At 44.7% G+C, this 16954-nt stretch overlaps 1 protein-coding gene across 11 annotated transcripts in view; it reads right to left on the bottom strand.

The window, feature by feature from the left end:
* Window positions 1–16954, bottom strand: part of LOC110255461 (uncharacterized) — a 334726-nt gene that overhangs the window by 19696 nt on the left and 298076 nt on the right. For 7 of the 11 annotated variants that reach the window (XR_014816769.1, XR_014816770.1, XR_014816768.1 and 4 more), the window contains one exon: window positions 8346–9084. The exons of 3 other annotated variants lie outside the window; for them this stretch is intronic. The gene's annotated coding sequence lies outside the window, so the exon portion shown is untranslated. Of the gene's footprint in view, window positions 1–5915; window positions 6382–8345; window positions 9085–16954 lie in introns of those variants that run through there. One more of the 11 variants, XR_014816778.1, reaches the window with a different exon arrangement.

Genomic DNA, 16954 nt, shown 5'->3' with positions numbered 1-16954 from the left:
TATGTGCAAACACTTCCATGCGATATGTGTTCTGTAACTTTCTCTGTATTGCATCTATGGATTCAGAAACATGAATTTCTATCTTAATAAAATAACTTGAGGCACACTCAATACCCATGGAAACAATTATCCTCTAACTCAGTAGGATTTCTCTGCTTGCTTCTATGGCTTTTCTTTTAAGCTGATAGATTCTACCTCTGTTTTTTCCTCTTTGGCTAAAATGTTCAAGTGAAACGGTTCTACCTTTCTCTCTTAGCATTTCTTCATCTCTACTCTTTATTTTGGAAATCTTTGAAGAAAACATAATATACTGTTATTTTATGGGCTCATTCATCCTGTTTCTGCCAATCCAAGTTATCCTGGTAATTTAAGATCAAGAAAAGCAAAAACATTTCCCCAGATCTTCTTCTTCTAGAGCAGGGTTCAACAAACTTTTTCTGTTAAAGGGTCAGATAGTAAATATTTCCAACTTGCCAGCCATACAGTCTCTGTCACAATTGTTCACTTTTGCCCTGGAGGGTGAAAGCTACCATAGGAAATCTGTAAACAAGTAGATGTGGCTGTAGGCCAATAAAACTTTATTTACAAAATCTGGTGGTGGGCCATAGTTTACCCACTCCTGTTCTAGGTGAGGAGGAAGAAAAGGAAGAGGAGAATATTGATGACCAACAAAAACGAACATTGCTTGTTTCCTCTGTGCAAAATACTCTTAAGTATTCTGTACATATGATCTCACTTAATCTCTGTAATTCTATAAGGCACATACAGTTATGTATCCATTTTATAATTGAAGAAACTAAGCTTTAAAGAGTATAAACATGGGGGTGGGGGGATGTGCTTGGGCTGTGGGATGGAAATCCTGTGAAATCAGATTGTTATGATCATTATACAACTACAGATGTGATAAATGCATTTGAGTAATAAAAAAAAAGAGTCTAAACAGTTTTCCTACCAGTCTAACAAGTGGTAAATGCTGGAGCCAGAAACTCAGATCTGATACCAAAGCTCAGGCTTTCTATCACTGAGCCAGGCCATAAAACATACATATTCACTGTTTGAAGCTTTTTGGTCAACTTCTCTTAAAAAACTATTTCTGAAAGCAGTGAGTGGGAAAGCTTAGGAAAGTCACAGAATGCAGCTTCGGTAAAAAGATTGACCATAATTTTAATTTGCTCAATCCAAGTAGACTTTGGGCTATTGAGATATCTGGTTGAACAAACATTTATTATGCCACTACTGTAAGCCTCAAATCACAAGAGTGATTCAAGGAGGAAAATAATAGAATATTCTTTTCTATTAAGCCTCAAATCACAACAGTGATTCAAGGAGGAAAAGAAGAGAATATTCTTTTCTATTAAGCCTCAAATCACAACAGTGATTCAAGGAGGAAAAGAAGAGAATATATATTCCCCCAGACGCACGTAGCGTCTTGGGTGGGAAACCCTTCCTTCTCATTCTTCTCTTAGGGTCCATCTTGGTTTAAGAAAGCAGACCCACAGCTGGCATTGCTTAGGGAAGGCCACCAAGATTTATTTGCAATTGTCTCCAGCCACAATGAGTTTGCCTTTCCAACCTCCCATGGATTATTTTTGTTCCTTTTATCAGAGTGATACAAGCAGTTTTTAGGGAATTTCAAGCAATCCTAGCAAAAACTATCTTCTCCCAAGATTTAAAGCCCCACGTTCTGACAACCTTTCCCAGAACATCTTAGCCTGGATGTTTACCACTAAACATCACTAGAGCAAGATCCCAAACTCTTTGACCCAGCATCGTGTCCCTAGCTGTCTCAAGCACGGAGCTTCTCCACCCACCCGCCTCCCCTCTCAGATGGCCACACTTGTGCAACCACAGGGCCTTTGTGTTCCAGGGGTGGATTACTTAGTTCAGAATCACATAAGTAAAAAAGTCCCACTCTCACAAAGCTAATGACTTATAATAGTTTATACCTCTCAGTTCTAGGAAAGGTTCCCTCTACTCTCATCCATAAAATTTCTTCTCTCTTCACCCCCTCTCCTGATGCCCAGTGAAATGCGTTTTTCATTTCCTTTGCCTCCAGATCCATCTGTTTAATTATTATGCCTCATTTGCACTAAATCCAAATGGAAAGCAGCTCATGGTAGTGAGATTTGGTGTTGCTTCTCCCCAAAGGTCAAACCTCACACAGCTGTTCATCATGAACCATCTCCAGCTCCCAGCAGCTGCCAGCGTTTATGTTATGTTAGTGATGCTCTCTTGTGGCGGAGGCCAGAGAGCTTGCTGTTCAGCCAAAAGAAATCCTAAGGGAAAAGAGAATGAATGGCTGCAGATGACATGCTGGGCATCTCCTTTGTGCTGCATTTACCATGTAGAAGCCAGTGCAGACCAGTGCAGACTCACCAGTCAGACCCATGTCTATGGGGGAACCCCTGATCCCCAGCTTTCTCAACACCCAGAAGGTCACCCTGAAAAGCTGAAGAATATGCTAAGGACGTTTCTCTGGGATTGAGATGTATATCTTTGATTACCAGCCACTAGGAAACTGGGAGAACAAGGGGATAACTTGTATATCAGTAGTGGCTTGGGAAAAAGTGGGATTCACTTCTGTATTATTATGGCACTGACACTTTTTTTTTTTTTTGGTCTTTCTAGGGCCGCATTCGAGGCATATGGAGGTTCCCAGGCTAAGGGTCTAATCGGAGTTATAGCTGCCGGCCTACACCACAGCCACAGCAATGCCAGATCCGAGCCACATCTGAGACCTACACCACAGCTCAGGGCAACGCCAAATCCTTAACCCACTGAGCGAGGCCAGGGATCGAACCTGGAACCTCATGGTTCCTAGTCGGATTCGTTTTCTGCTGCTCCATGATGGCAACTCCCATCAACACTTTTTTTAATGGATGAAATTTGACGGGGATAAGGGAGAGAAGGGAAAGAGAGAGGAGGAAGAGAAGAAGTGAAATTCTACATTTACACTGTTACGTTTCGCTCGATAGAACAACACACATACATACTTATCAGGGTGTAGAATGACTGCCATGCTGCAAATACCTTCGACCCCGCCCGCCCCCATCAGTATCCCCAGTCGTCACAGAGGACTACTTTTAGCCAGCTCACATATGCCCTTGACCAATGGCAGAGTCCACCGATGCTCACCCGCTGGGTAATACCTCAGAGATAAGACAGGAGCCCAGGAAATCCGTGGTATGCAGCTCAGAGAAGGGGTGGAGGAAATATTTAGTGCCTCCAAGGACATTTCTTTAAAATTACTAGATGCTTTGGCTCCTCAGTCTTCCTGTGGACCATTCCTGGGATGGATAATTCTGTCTGCTTCCAGGGAAGTCCAATAGCAGGGAGCCTCCAATGGCCACAGAACTTGCACTGATGCCAACTTGCTCATATTGGCTTTTTCTTCATGTTTATCACTTTCTCCCATCCTCATTTCTGCAACGGGGAATCACCTGGCAAATAAACCATCTACACAAATGTCCAGCTTTGCTTATAGGGAAACTGAATCTTTTCAGAGCTCCCTGTACAAAACGACACACACTTTGGACCAACCATGGAAAAATCACTGCCTGGTCCAGTTACACCAGGATGGAGCTGCTTGATGTTTGGGAATCGTGGTTGGAATGGGAAGAGCTGGGCTCATTCTCGTAGTTTGTTGCTCCCAAGTAGCAAAGCACTGTCCTTGGGAGAAACTCATCTCTTATCCCACGTGTGGTCTGCCTTTTGGTCTGTCAAGCATATCCATCAGCCAGGGGGTGAAAAAGAGTCATACAGATGACAATGGAGAGAAAGATCAGCGAAATAAATGGCCAGTTAGGAAGATCCAAGCCCTTATTCCCTCATGGAGACATAAAACACACACACGAAAAACCAACAACCAAGAGCTGGATAAAATAACCTTGTATGAGTTATGGAAAAACCATCAAAGGCCTACAGAAACCAAGCAAACTCCCAGTCAAGAAAATGCCACATTCAAAAGAGTAGAAAATGCTGTGGGTTTGTTTTTGTTTTTGTCATTTTGTCTTTTCTAGGGCCGCACCCGTGGCACATGGAGGTTCCTGGGCTAGGGGTCCAATCGGAGCTGTAGCCAACGGCCTACACCACAGCCACAGCAACGCGGGATCCGAGCCGCATCTGCAACCTACACCACAGCTCATGGCAATGCCAGATCCTTAACCCACTGAGCAAGGCCAGGGATCGAACCCACAACCTCATGGTTCCTGTTCGGATTCGTTAACCACTGAGCCATGTCGGGAACTCCATGCTGAGGTATTTTTGCTACCTTTTCCCCACCCTCTCCCTGAGTGGTCCGGTCTTGGTCTGGAGAACACAGCAGTTCCCAGTCCCCTCTCTTGAACAGGAGGGAGCAAAGCAGAACTTATTTGCAATGTTCTAACCTATCTGGGGGCTGCTTAAAGGACTGGTCTCTTGTTCACCCAGCTCAGAGCTGAGGCAGAGAGAAGGAGCTGGCATTGTTCAGGAAAGCTATAGGGAAACTATAGACCTGCAGGTGTCTGGGGCAAAGGAGGACAGGTGGAGACACACAATAAACCATCTAAGCCTCCAAGGAGGAACTGAGATGAGACTGTGCAGTTAATACAATGATAAGCAACTGTGTACATGGAGTAATTGAAAAGCCACACAGAGACCGGAGCAAGACACTTGTTCAGAAAAGATCCAGGAAGACCCCAGCCTTTCTCCTTGGGCTGATCCAGGGTCTCAGAACATGCCTGGTTAATTACTTAAGGATTTCTCTAGCACTGAGCCAGTGTGCAAAGGAGGTGGCTATTTTTTCCAAAGGCTCAGATTTCCACAAAAGAAAAGCACAAAACTTACAACGAAATAGTAAAATATAACCCAACCAAAGGAAAAAAATAAAATGGCAGAAACCATCCCTGAAGAAATATACATATTGGGTATAAGACAAAAACTTTAAACAGTTGTCTTTCCTTCATTCTTTTTCTTTCCTAGGTTAACTGCTGAGAAAAATTACTGGTTCTAGGAGTTACTGGTTAACTCCTAGAGTGATTTGTAAATAAGGTGTGTGTTTCTATGAGGAGTTTCTTTGATCCTTAAAGTCTTGCCAGTGAAATTATTTTTAGACCATATTCCATAAAGAAAATTAGTTATTGGCTTATTTTTTCATCCATTTATTCACTCATGCCAGTCTTTGAGTCAGGCACCTAGGTTACAATGGAGAGCTGACAGGGCTTTTGCTCTTAGGCCCCTGGGAGTAGCTGTTTATTCTATTCTTCTTGACAGAAAACTTTGAAAAATATTGTCACCTGACACTTGAATTCTTTATAAAACAAACCTGCTGGCTTCCAGTTATTCCTTAAAGGAGATAAATGTCTAGTGAGGAAAAATTCAGGTGTTCCTTTGTGGTGGAGCAGAAACTAATCTGATTAGGAACCATGAGGCTGCAGGTTAGATCCCTGGCCTCTTTCAGTGGGTTAAGCTCATTGCCATGAGCTGTGGTGTAGGTCACTGATGTGGCTCAGACCTGGTGTTGCTGTGGCTGTAGCATAGGCTGGCAGCTGTAGCTCCGATTTGACCCCTAGCCTGGGAACTTCCATGTGCCACAGATACAGCCCTAAAAAGCCAAAACAAACAAACAAACAACAACAAAATTCAGAAGCAATATCCCATCCTTATTTGTAATAATTACAATGGAAGAAAGTTTCTGTTAGTGAAAAGCCTGACGATCCTATATATTTTAGAGAACTGTATTTTCTTTCTTTCAAGATTAAAGAAACTAACTGGATTAACTGTTAAAAGAATATGGGTAGTAGGTGTCCCATAATATCTGCAATGAATATGCATTTTGTAAAGATATGTTTATAATTTTAAAAATAATACATGTACTACATAGAAAGTATTGAAAATATAAGGAAGGTATAAAGAAACAAATTCTATGACCCCAGTACTCAAAGACAACTGCTTTTAATTCAGGTCCATATCCTTTATATGATCCTTGGGAGCAACTGTATTTTGGAATTCAGAATTTCTCAAATTTTCGTAAGGAAATTCAATGTGTATACCAAAGATTTGATTTGATATTGAGACAATTGACATAAAATGGTATATTAGTTTTAGGTGTACAACATAATAATTTGATATATGTATATACTGCAAAATCATCACCACAATAACTCTAGTTAATATCTATCACCACACATAGTTATATATTTTTCCTTGTGATGAGAACTTTTAAAATCTACTCTTAAAATCTACTCTTAACTTTCAAATATACTACACCACTATATATATAAAATGTAGTCACCATGACATACATTAAAACCTCAGGATTATTTATTTTATAATTGGAAGTGTGTACATTTCACCACCTTCATGAGTTTTCCCATTGCCCCAGCAATCATCTGTTCTTCGTACCTGTGAGAAAAAAAAGTTATCTAAAATAGTCTCAAAGATGGAGTTCCCTTTGTGGCTCAGCCATTAATGAACCCAACTAGAATCCATGAGGTTGCAGGTTTGATCTCTGGCCTCGCTCAGTGGGTTAAGGATCGGGCGTTGCTGTGAGCTGTGTCACAGAGAAGTCTTGGATCCCATGTTGCTGTGGCTGTGGCATAGGCCTGCAGCTGTAGCTCTGATTTGACCCCTAGCCTGGGAACTTCCATATGTCACACGTGTGGCCCTAAAAAAATTAAACAATAAAAAAAATAAAATAGTCTCAAAGAGCTAAAGGAAAGCATGGGCAAAGAACTAGGTGGAATCAGGAGACAATATAGGAAAAAAAATGAGAATATCAACATAGAGATAAATTATATAAAAGAATCAAACAGATGTTCTAAAACTGAAAAAATACAATAAGGTTTCCCTTACTCCCTGAAAGTACAACATTTCTGTGAAAATTTTTGTAAGCCAAAATGGCATACTGTGAAGAAGCAATTACCTTAGGATACTCTTCTTAATGAATGCACAAAATAGATCAGGACAAAGTACAGATGCTCACACAGTTCAAAACTATGGTGGCTTGATGCTGAGATGCTGAGTCTTGTTCCTGGGAAAGCATTGTCCCTATAATGGATCACTGCAAAACAAACCCTGAATGCTATTTTCACGTTTCACCTTTTTTTGATAAAAGCAAAAATTCTCTTATGATTTCTTTTGATTAGCAAAAAAGTTACTAATATAGGTCTTTTGTAAACGTGAAGTTGCATGAAGTAGACTTTCAAAAAGCATGAGATACCTGTAACTAAATTAAAAAATTAGCTAGAGAGGTTCCACAACAGACTTGTGAGGAAAAAGAAAGAATCAATGAATCCAAAGATAGGACATTTATAAGTGTTAAGCGTGAGTAGCAGAAAGAAAAAAGAAAAGTGAACAGAGCTTAAGGGACTTAACAGAATCCCATTAATAGACCAATAGATGCATTATGGAAGTCCCAGAAGTAGAAAAGAAAACAGATCTTATTTGAAGAGATAATGGCTGAAATCTTCTCAAATTTAAGGAAAGACATGAATCTACAAATTCAAAAAACTCAATGAGTTCTGAGTAGGATAAAACTAAAAAAGACCCACACTGAGACCCATTATAATTAACCCATTGAAAGACAAAGACAAAGAGAAATCCTGAAAGCAGGAGAAAGTTACTCATCATGTGTAAAATATACTAGGGAAGATTATCAGCCAATTTTTAAAATTGATATATTATTTTATGTATTGATTAATCTCTCTGTGGGGTGGGGTGGGGATGGCTGGGGCTAGTTGGGGTGGCTTAGCAGATCCAGATGGACAGGGCCATCTCCCCCACCTCCACCCATCCTGGGCCTACCTCCCCTGGTCCTCTCCTGCCCCCCCATGACTACGGATTTGCTCTTCAGAAGGAATTCTGATTTCACATGATCCTGCCTGCGTCCATGTCTCTGATTCCACTGGTGGCAAAAAAAAAAAAAAAAAAAGAAATTATTTTTGTCTTTTTTTTTTTTTTTTTTTTTTTTTTTTTTTTTTTTTTTTTTTAGGGCCACACTTGTGGCATATGGAGGTTCCTGGGCTAGGAATCTAATTGGAACTGTAGCCGCCAGCCTACACCACAGCCACAGCAACTTGGGATCTGAGCTGCAAATGCGACCTATGCTACAGCTCTGAATCCTTAACCCACTGAGCAAGGCCAGGGATCAAACCCGCAACCTCATGGGTCCTAGCTAGATTCGTTAAACACTACGCCATGATGGGAACTCCAGAAATTAATAATAATAATAATAATAATAATAATAATAATAAATATCCTTGATCAGGGATGGCTGGCTGGCCTTGGCTTCTGGCTTCCTGTGTGGCTCTGATGGCAGGGGCAGAACCATAGGGCAGGGACAGGAGGTAAGAAGAAGTAGCACTGACCAGCTGTTCACAGCAGGACCTGCAGGGACATGGGGGAGGCTGGCAGTAGCTGAGGCTGCCAAATCTCAGCCGAAATGCAGGGTTCAGCCATCCAGGCCAGAAAGTCTATGGCAAAGAGGCCAAAGAGTATGGACAGCAGCATGGAGTCAGTCCACTCAAAGGATGCTGAGACTTGAGAGCATCCGAAAGATATGGAAGACAACCATGGCCACAGTGAGGATGGTGCAGATGCTGCAGAGGCCCAGGCAGAGCAGCCCGATCCAGGGGACCCCAGGCCAGGGCACACTCTTCGTCCACCAGAGGAAGAGGAGCTGCAGCCAGAAGTAGAGGACGCCCATGAAGAAATCAAAAAAGACTCCTGTCAGGTGGATGGCCTGCTGCTTCTTTTCCTGGAAATTGTCTGCTATGGAAGCACCCGGGGCACAGAGGAGCCCAGTCCACAGGATCAGCCAGTTAGGCCACTTTCCAACCCGCCAGTCCAGAAGCTGGTGGTAATGGAGAGTGCAGATCCAGGAGGGTGATATAAGGGAAGCCTTGCATGAGGTTCACAGACTTATTGACCACAGTCACTGAAAAACTGAAGTCAGGAAGACATCAAAGTGAGTAGAGGGCTTTCGAGGACTTTTCTCTCTGCTAGGTTCAGAAACCCAGACTTCAGATCCCTTTCTTCAGATCCTCAGTCAATTTCTTACTGGAAAACTTGGAGACCAGAAGGCAATGGAATGATACATTTAAAGTGCTGAAAGAAAAAAAATAGTCAAGTGAGAAACCTATATTAAGCAACACTGTCCTTCAACAAATGAAGGAGAAATTAAGATGTTCCCAGATAAGCAAATACTAAGGGAATTCATTACCATTGGTTGTGCCCTATAAGAAATGCTAAAGGAACTCCTTCAGGTTGAAATGCAAGGATACTGTAAAGCAACCCATAGCCTTGTGAAGATTTAGCTCTCTGGTAAAGGTAAATGTATGGACAAATATAAAAGTGAGTAATATTTTCTAATATTGTTTTATAATTTCACTTTTTATTTTCAACAGAATTTAAAAGACAAATACATAAGAATAATTATAAATCTATGTTACTTGGTATACAATATGTAAAGATGTGATTTGTGGTATAAATTATATAAACTTGGGGGTGAATGGAGTTATAAGGGATAGAGTTTTTTATGTAATTGAAGTTAAGTTGATATAAATTCAAAATAGATTGTTCTAACTTTAGGATGGTTATATATAAGCCCAAGGATAACCACAAAGAAAACATAAATAGAATATACACAAGAAGAAATGAGAAGGGGTCAAAACATGTCACGACAAAAAAAAAAAAATCACTAAACACAAAACAAGGAAGTAATAGAAGATATGAGGGATGAAGAGGCTTGTAAGACATATGGAAATCAAATAACAGCATGATATAAGTATTTCCTTATTACTAATTACTTTAAATGTAAATAGTTTAAATTTCCCAATCAAAAGGTGTAGGTTGGTAGAAAGGATAAAAAAACATGATCTGTCTTTATGCTGCTTAGAAGAAAGTTTTTAGCTCTAAGGACACATGCAGATTGAAAGTGAAGGATGGAAAAAGATATTCTATGCAAATGGTTACAAAAAGAGAGCTGAGGTGGCTATACAAATACCAGACAAGAGATACTTTAAGTCAAAAACTATTACAGGAGATAAAGGACATTATATATAGATAAAATGATCAATTCACCAAGAAGATATAACAAACATAAACATATATGCAACAGGAAACAGCACTCCAAATACATGAAGTAAATAGTCATAGAACTGAAGGGAAAATGATAGCTCTATAATAGTTATAGGAGACTAAAATACCCCACTTTCAGTAAGTGATAAAAAGCCAAATGGAAGATCAATTAGGAAACAGAAGACTTGAACAAACCTAGAAACCAATTGGACCCAACAGACATATACAGAACACTCCACCCAACAACAGCACAATACACATTTCTCTCAACTGCACATGGAACGTTGTCCAGGATTGACCATATTTTAGGCCACAAAACAAGTCTTAACAGATTTGAAAAGATTGAAATCATACAAACTTTCTTTTCCAACCACAATGGAATGAAACTAGAAATCAATAGCAGAAGGAAAACTGGAAAATCCACAAATATGTGGAAATTAAACAACACTCTTCAACAACCAATGAGTCAAAGAAGAAATCTCAAGGGAAATTGGAAAATCCCTTGAGACAAATGAAAATGAAAACACAACATATAGGATGCAGTGAAAGCAGTGCTAAGAGGGAAATTTATAGCTGTAAATGCTATAGAAAAATCTCTAATGAACAACCTCACTTTATACTCAGTATCTAGAAAAATAAGAAGGATAATGTCTGATAGTTTATGTTCCAAGACCTCAAAGAGACCATGCTTCCCCTGATGGTGTGACCCACCCTAACTTCAACAGTTCCCTCAATATTTCAACATCTGTAGCTCCAAACGTTCTCTAGCCAACATCTGCACATTTTGCAAGATGTTTTTGCATGAGAGTTATGTTCCACACATCCAAAAATGAACTCTTTACCTTCTCCATGAAACTTGCTTTGCCTCTGTGGTTCAAACCCCAAGCCTTCTCTGGTTCCTTTTCTCCCTTGTCACCCTCCACTCCCTCCACCCCCACACCTCACATCTTATTGGGGACAATACCCCCACTGCATCACTCCATCTGTCTCCTTTCTTACAAAGTCAGGCAGGATTAATCAGGCTCATCCTGAATATAAAAAGAATGGGTAGTATGGGAGTTCCCCTCATGGCTCAGCAGAAACAAATCTGACTAGCATCCATAAGGACATCCCTGGCCTCACTCAGTGGGTTAAGGATCTGGCACTGCTGTGGCTCTGGTGTAGGCCAGTGGCTACAGCTCCAATTCACCCCCTAGCCTGGGAACATCCATATGCCACAGGGGTGGCCCTAAAAAGACAAAAAAAAAAAAAAAAGAAGAAGAAAGAAAGAATGAGTAGCATGTTGTCCCCTTTTCTGCTTTTATCTCCTTAATTTCAAACTATTGTTGAGCACTTCCTATGGATTAGACTCTGTCCCAGGCTATGGAAAATTAAGATGAATGTCACTCTACTGCCTCAAGGAGATGTCAGTTTCCTAACAGGGAAGTCAGATTATACAAATCAAAAGCCAACAAGTGATGAGTTTGACAATAAAGCCATGGAGAAGAAGTCGCAGGGACACAGAGGAGAAATGGATGGACTGTTCTTAGGATCAAGCCTGGTGGACAGGGAAGGTCTTAAAATAGGTGATCTTGGAACTGAGTCCTAGAGGATTAACTGGAATAACGTGCACCAGGGGATGGCACAGAAAGAAGAGCTAGAATAATGCACAAGCTTGGCACTGTTCTGGCTAATTCTTTGTGATTCTTTTCTGTTTGTTTGTTTTGTTCTGTTTTGTCTTTTTAGGGCCACAATTGCAACATATGGAAGTTCCCAGGCTAGGGGTTGAATCTGAGCTACAGCTGCTGGCCTGTGCCACAGCCACAGCAATGTGGGATCCAAGCCACCTCTCCGACCTACACCACAGCTCACAGCAACACCGGATCCTTAGCCCACTGAGCAAGGCAAGGGATCAAACCCGCATCCTTATGGATACTAGTTACCTCTGAGCCACAACAGGAACTCCTGTGACTCATGTTTTTATAAAGGTTTCAACACATTATTACCACAACAGCCTGTGAGGCAAGGAGTATTATCGTCCCCGTTTTACCAATAAAGGATTTGGGGAGAAAAGAGATAAAGTGAGTTGCCCAAGGTTACATGGCTGCTTAGAGAGCACTCATTGAGTTTCTGACCTGGGAGGAGGGGTAGGGATAGCCACAAAAAGAGCATCTTTTGACACTGAAACCAAACAGCTCTGCTGAAACATTGCATTTCCTCTTGAGAACCAAAACAAAACTCAGACCTGAAGTTACATTTTTACCACCTCCCTCCCATGCTTTAACAAGACATGGTATCTTGTTTCTAAGGAGAAAAGAAATGCTTATAAACAAGACTGCAAAGGCATCTTAAGACAACAAATCACTCATAAAAAAGGGAACATTCTGATGAGTTAAGTGTAAATGAATCAGAAACATATGGATTCAATCTACTTTAAAAGGCCCAGTGGAGTTCCGAGCGAAGGATAAAACCCTTGGAGGAGATTATATTTGGGGATATTTCCAAACCCAGGGCCATTAGTTCTGGCCAGACCCAGAGCTAGGCTGGTATACGGATCTCCAAGGAAACCAGCAGAAAGAGAACCCCAGGAAGGTAGCAGGGTCGCTTTATCCCAAATCCTCAAGCCCAGATGCCAACATTTTCAAAGCGGCATGCCTCCTAGAAACACCTTTCCTGAACATCTCATTCTGGCCCAGGGCTGGGACACCAAGTCTGGTCAACCATTTCTCTCTAGAAACTCAGCTTGGAGTTCCTGTTGTGGCACAGCGGAAATGAATCCGACTAGGAACCATGAGATTGGGGGTTCGATCCCTGGCCTCACCCAGTGGGTTAGGGATCCGGCATTGCCGTGAGCTGTGGTGTGGGTCACAGACAAGGCTCAGATCTGGCGTTGCTCTGGCTGTGGTATAGGCTGGCAGCAACAGCTCCGATTGGACCCCTAGCCTGGGCACCTCCATGTGCCATGGGTGCGGCCCTAAAAAGATAAAAGACAAAAAAAAAAAAAAAAAAAAAAAAAAAAGGAAAAGAAAAGAAACAAAGAAAAAGAAACTCAGCTTGTACAACTCCAAAAGGGTGTAGAGGCTGGACCTCCACCTGCATCTTTCCCAGAGATTCTCTCTCTTTGAATCTTTGGATTGAACCCTTTGACTATGAACGCTGGCCTTGGAAGATGAAATAAGGAACAGGGTTCTCTTTGGCAGCATCAGAGGAGAAAGGAATATGCAGAGAAAGAGTGAACACGATCCACTAAACAGGAAACAACACAAGAAAAAGTAAGATCCAGACTCATCAGTCTGGTTGGGTTACATCAGCCATGAAAATAAACACAGGCCTAAAGAGATCAGGCTGGTTTAATGGAAACCAGGCAGCGAGCAGGTGTGTGTCCTGGATGTAATCATCTTTGGGGCTCCCTGTCCTCCCACTTTTCCCGGGTCCCACGTGGGACGAGAGGTCAACCACCAGGGAGCGGGGAGGGCTCGGAGGAGTTTGCTCAGCCTCTGTTTCTTCACCCTCCCTGGTGCTGTCTTACAGATGCGAACCCAGCCTGCTCTGTGTTGCTGATTTTCCTCCTTCTCACAGTGGCGCTGCTATGGAAACAGGCCTTTCTCATCCACGGCTGAGTGAATCAAGTTGCGGGGGGAACCTAAGAAAAATGAGCAAGTGGAACAGTATTCTCCCCAAATGCTGCCTTAAATTGAAATCGTCTGTTCTTGCAGCCCGGCCTCCCCCTCCCCAGGCCACACCCAGGCATCTGGGAAGGTGGGCCTATGGCTGCACTGCCCACTGCTGACTGGGTGGACTGGCTGCAGTGAGGGGGCCGTGCTGAGAAGAAAATCACCCCTGGGCAGCTGCTGCTCAGCCTCTGCACCCCCATCCCTGCTGTCACACTCAGCTGGGCCTCGAGGCTGAGTCACTCCCCCCATTGCCATTGAAATATCACAGGATGCTCCAGGTGGGGCTGGTGGGGGATTGGGTCTCATGGGAATGTCTGTGCCTCTAGACGTCCCCTTTGTCAACCCCTCCTCCAGACAGGAACTCCCCTCTCCTGCTGATGACTGAAATCAATCTTAGAGATTTATTGCTTTAGCGTGAGAATTTGATACTTAAGGCAAATAACTGAGGTGAGTCTGAATATGGACATCCTAACATCAAAGGATGGAGGAGGGAGGAAAGCCATGGTAAAGAGGTGGCTGGGTGGCAGGGTGGCGCCGCGGGGTAAAGGCAGGCAGGGATGGCAGGAGGGAGGCTGAGAACCTTGGCCACACACTTGCATTGGCTTCCCAGGTTCCCTGACCCCCTCCCCGGGCTATTTTGGGACTGAAATGGAAAGGGCTCTGGAGCCCTACGAGCCCCTGCGGCTTCTTCCCCAACCTTGATGCCGGAGAGATGGGCTCCCAGTCAAGGCACATTTGCTGAGAGGCCACTGTGTCCCAGGCACGGCTCTGGCCCCTGGGGGATAGCAATGGGGAAACAGGCTGTGGGGAGACTGACACTGCTCAGAGGAATTGGGGAGCGGTGTAGGGTGTGAGAACCCAACAGGACCAAGGGTGTCGGTCTCACCTCTCCCCGGCTCCCCCAGGGCCCCTCGGGCTCCAGACCCTTCTTTAGCTGGTCCTGCCTTTGCAGGAAGAACCGGAGCAGTCTGAGGACTTTCTTCAGATGCAGCGCTGAGTTTGCTGGAACACCGAGCCTGAGGGGCGCCCACAGCCTCCCTGAGCCCTACCTCAGTCTCCACATCTGCTGCCACAGTGCCCAGAGTCTGCTGCTTCTGTGGGCACGGGGACAGCTCAGTTCTGGGAAGGCACGCTGTTTGGCAGGGCTACTCCTTGCACAGATGGCAGGGCCTTGCTGGCTCTGGCCTGGCCTCCCTGGGAAAAAAGGCTTCCAGAATCCAGTTACCTTTCCCCCAGCACCTGGAGTCTCCACATCAACCCATGGGACTGAGGGGTGTCTTTGGAACTGGAGCACGGTTGGCCAATGTTCTCAGTGGCCTGTGGATGGCCAGAAAAGTAGCACAGAGACGGGGAGGGGACCTGGGGCTGTGGGTGCCAGGGAAGGGACGGGATCTGGTGGTGGGCTTCTTGCCAGGCTTGTCTTCATCCACAAAATGATTCTCAGCTGCTGTGGCTATGATCATCTTGCTCTGCCTCATGGGCAGCTCGGGGCTGAGGGAAGCCCAGGGTCTCAGCAAGGCAGCGCTTGCTGCACAGCGAGCCCGGCACAGGGGAGGGGGTGAGAGGGCCCAGACGCCCACCCTTGGTGAAGATTTCTGTTGGTGGGGGCTTTGAGAAGGGAGGGGTTGGGGAGAGCCAGGTCAAGCCCCCCTCCACAGGACTCCCAGGATGGTCACCCGCAGGCCCTTCCCTGGACACCTGACCTGTGACTTAACCTATGATTTTATTTCATCTCTGGCCAGCTTTCTCAAGTGGCCAGAACCTTGGGCCAGCAAGGCCCAAGTTCCCTCGGAGACTTAGCTGCATTCTGAGCTGTGGCCCCAGGAGCTGCGCCAACCCAGTCAAACCACCTGACTGATGCCAGTCTCGGGCCACAAGAGGCGCTGTGCGGTGTCACCCAGAGCCCCTGGCAGCCCCTGGCACCTGCAGATGGTCCCTGCAGACCTGCACTTCTCTGCTGAGCTTGGATTGTACAAAGCACGTGTCTGGTCCTCGCTCACTGCCAGCGGTGGAGTGTCAGCATCCAGGAAGTTTCTTCTGAGCTGTTTTAGTCACATGCTTGTCAAAATTCCCCAACATGTAAAATAGTTGACAAATGCCAGGGGAAAGCTAAGGGCTAGAGAAGGGGACCCCAAAACGGAGGCCTCAGGCACCCTAGAGTGCAATGCCTTCTGGATCTTGGCTCTCTACCCCCTGACTCCACCCTGTGCCTCACAACCCTAGCAAGTGCATCAAGCATGGTTCTAAGCAGCCACAACCACCTCCTAAGGCAGGGACTCACACTGTCACCATTTATCAGAGGAGCAGGCCCAGAGAAGGCAATTCACTCCCCCAAGTCACAGGGCTGGGTAGCAGAGCTGGGATTCGAACCCGGACAACCTGGCTCCAGACTGCACCCCCTGGACCATTCAGCCAGTCTATGGGCGAAGCTCTGTGTTGGGTTACATGAGGGAATTCAGATAAATATGCGATGTCGTCACAGCCCACAGGGAGTTGACCTTCGCCAAGATTTAAGCAGCCTTCCCAGACCGGCCTGACAAATCCGACAGCCTCGTGGGATCCCTTGGCCTCTGTGCAGCTCTGAGTCTGCACTCTAGTGCCCTAGCAAGGCGATCAACCCCCTCTCCTTTCCCTGCACACAACCCCTGCACAGCTACTGAAATCCCATCTCGTGAGCCTCAACCTCTGCTTCCAGACAGGCGAGCCGGAGTGCCTCCCTCCCCCGACCGCTATTTGGAGTAACAGAAAGAACAAAGCGGTCCCTTGCCAGGCTTTGTGACGAAGATGCTGTGTGAGGCCAGAGGACACAGCTGAGTCGGGCCTGACGCCTGGGCTCCAGCCCCAGCCAACTGTGGACCAGGTCAAGCTGCAGAAAGACGGAACATGCTGCACCGCCCTGTGCACTCCAGGCCCAGCGCAGCCAGCAAGGTCACCTTCGGCCACCCACTTACAGATAGGCCATTTGGCATTTTAGAGATGCCCTGACTGCACAGGCCTGCAGGACCGACAGATGGCATCTGGTGTTTGGTCCAGAACCCAGTGTGCCTGGAACCCTGGGGTCTAGGAAGATGGGTAATACGTTCACAAAAGTCAGAGGGGATTTCATCAGGAGTTTGGGTATTAAGACTGTAATCAGGGTTGAGTCAAATAGGGGTAGAAGCAGCCTAATGCCAGGGTGACAGAGACACACAAAGAGGGCCCATCGTGAGGCACAGGATTCCTTCTGGAACATTCTGCCTGCTATG

Source organism: Sus scrofa, chromosome 9 (assembly GCF_054392235.1).
Source record: "Sus scrofa isolate SSC_HxYL_T2T_F1_AM1 chromosome 9, Sscrofa_HxYL_maternal_Yorkshire_Landrace_v2.0, whole genome shotgun sequence".
In the NCBI taxonomy this organism is placed as follows: domain Eukaryota; kingdom Metazoa; phylum Chordata; class Mammalia; order Artiodactyla; family Suidae; genus Sus; species Sus scrofa.
The sequence above is the reverse complement of the archived record's forward strand: the minus strand, read 5'-3'. Positions and strand labels throughout refer to the sequence as shown.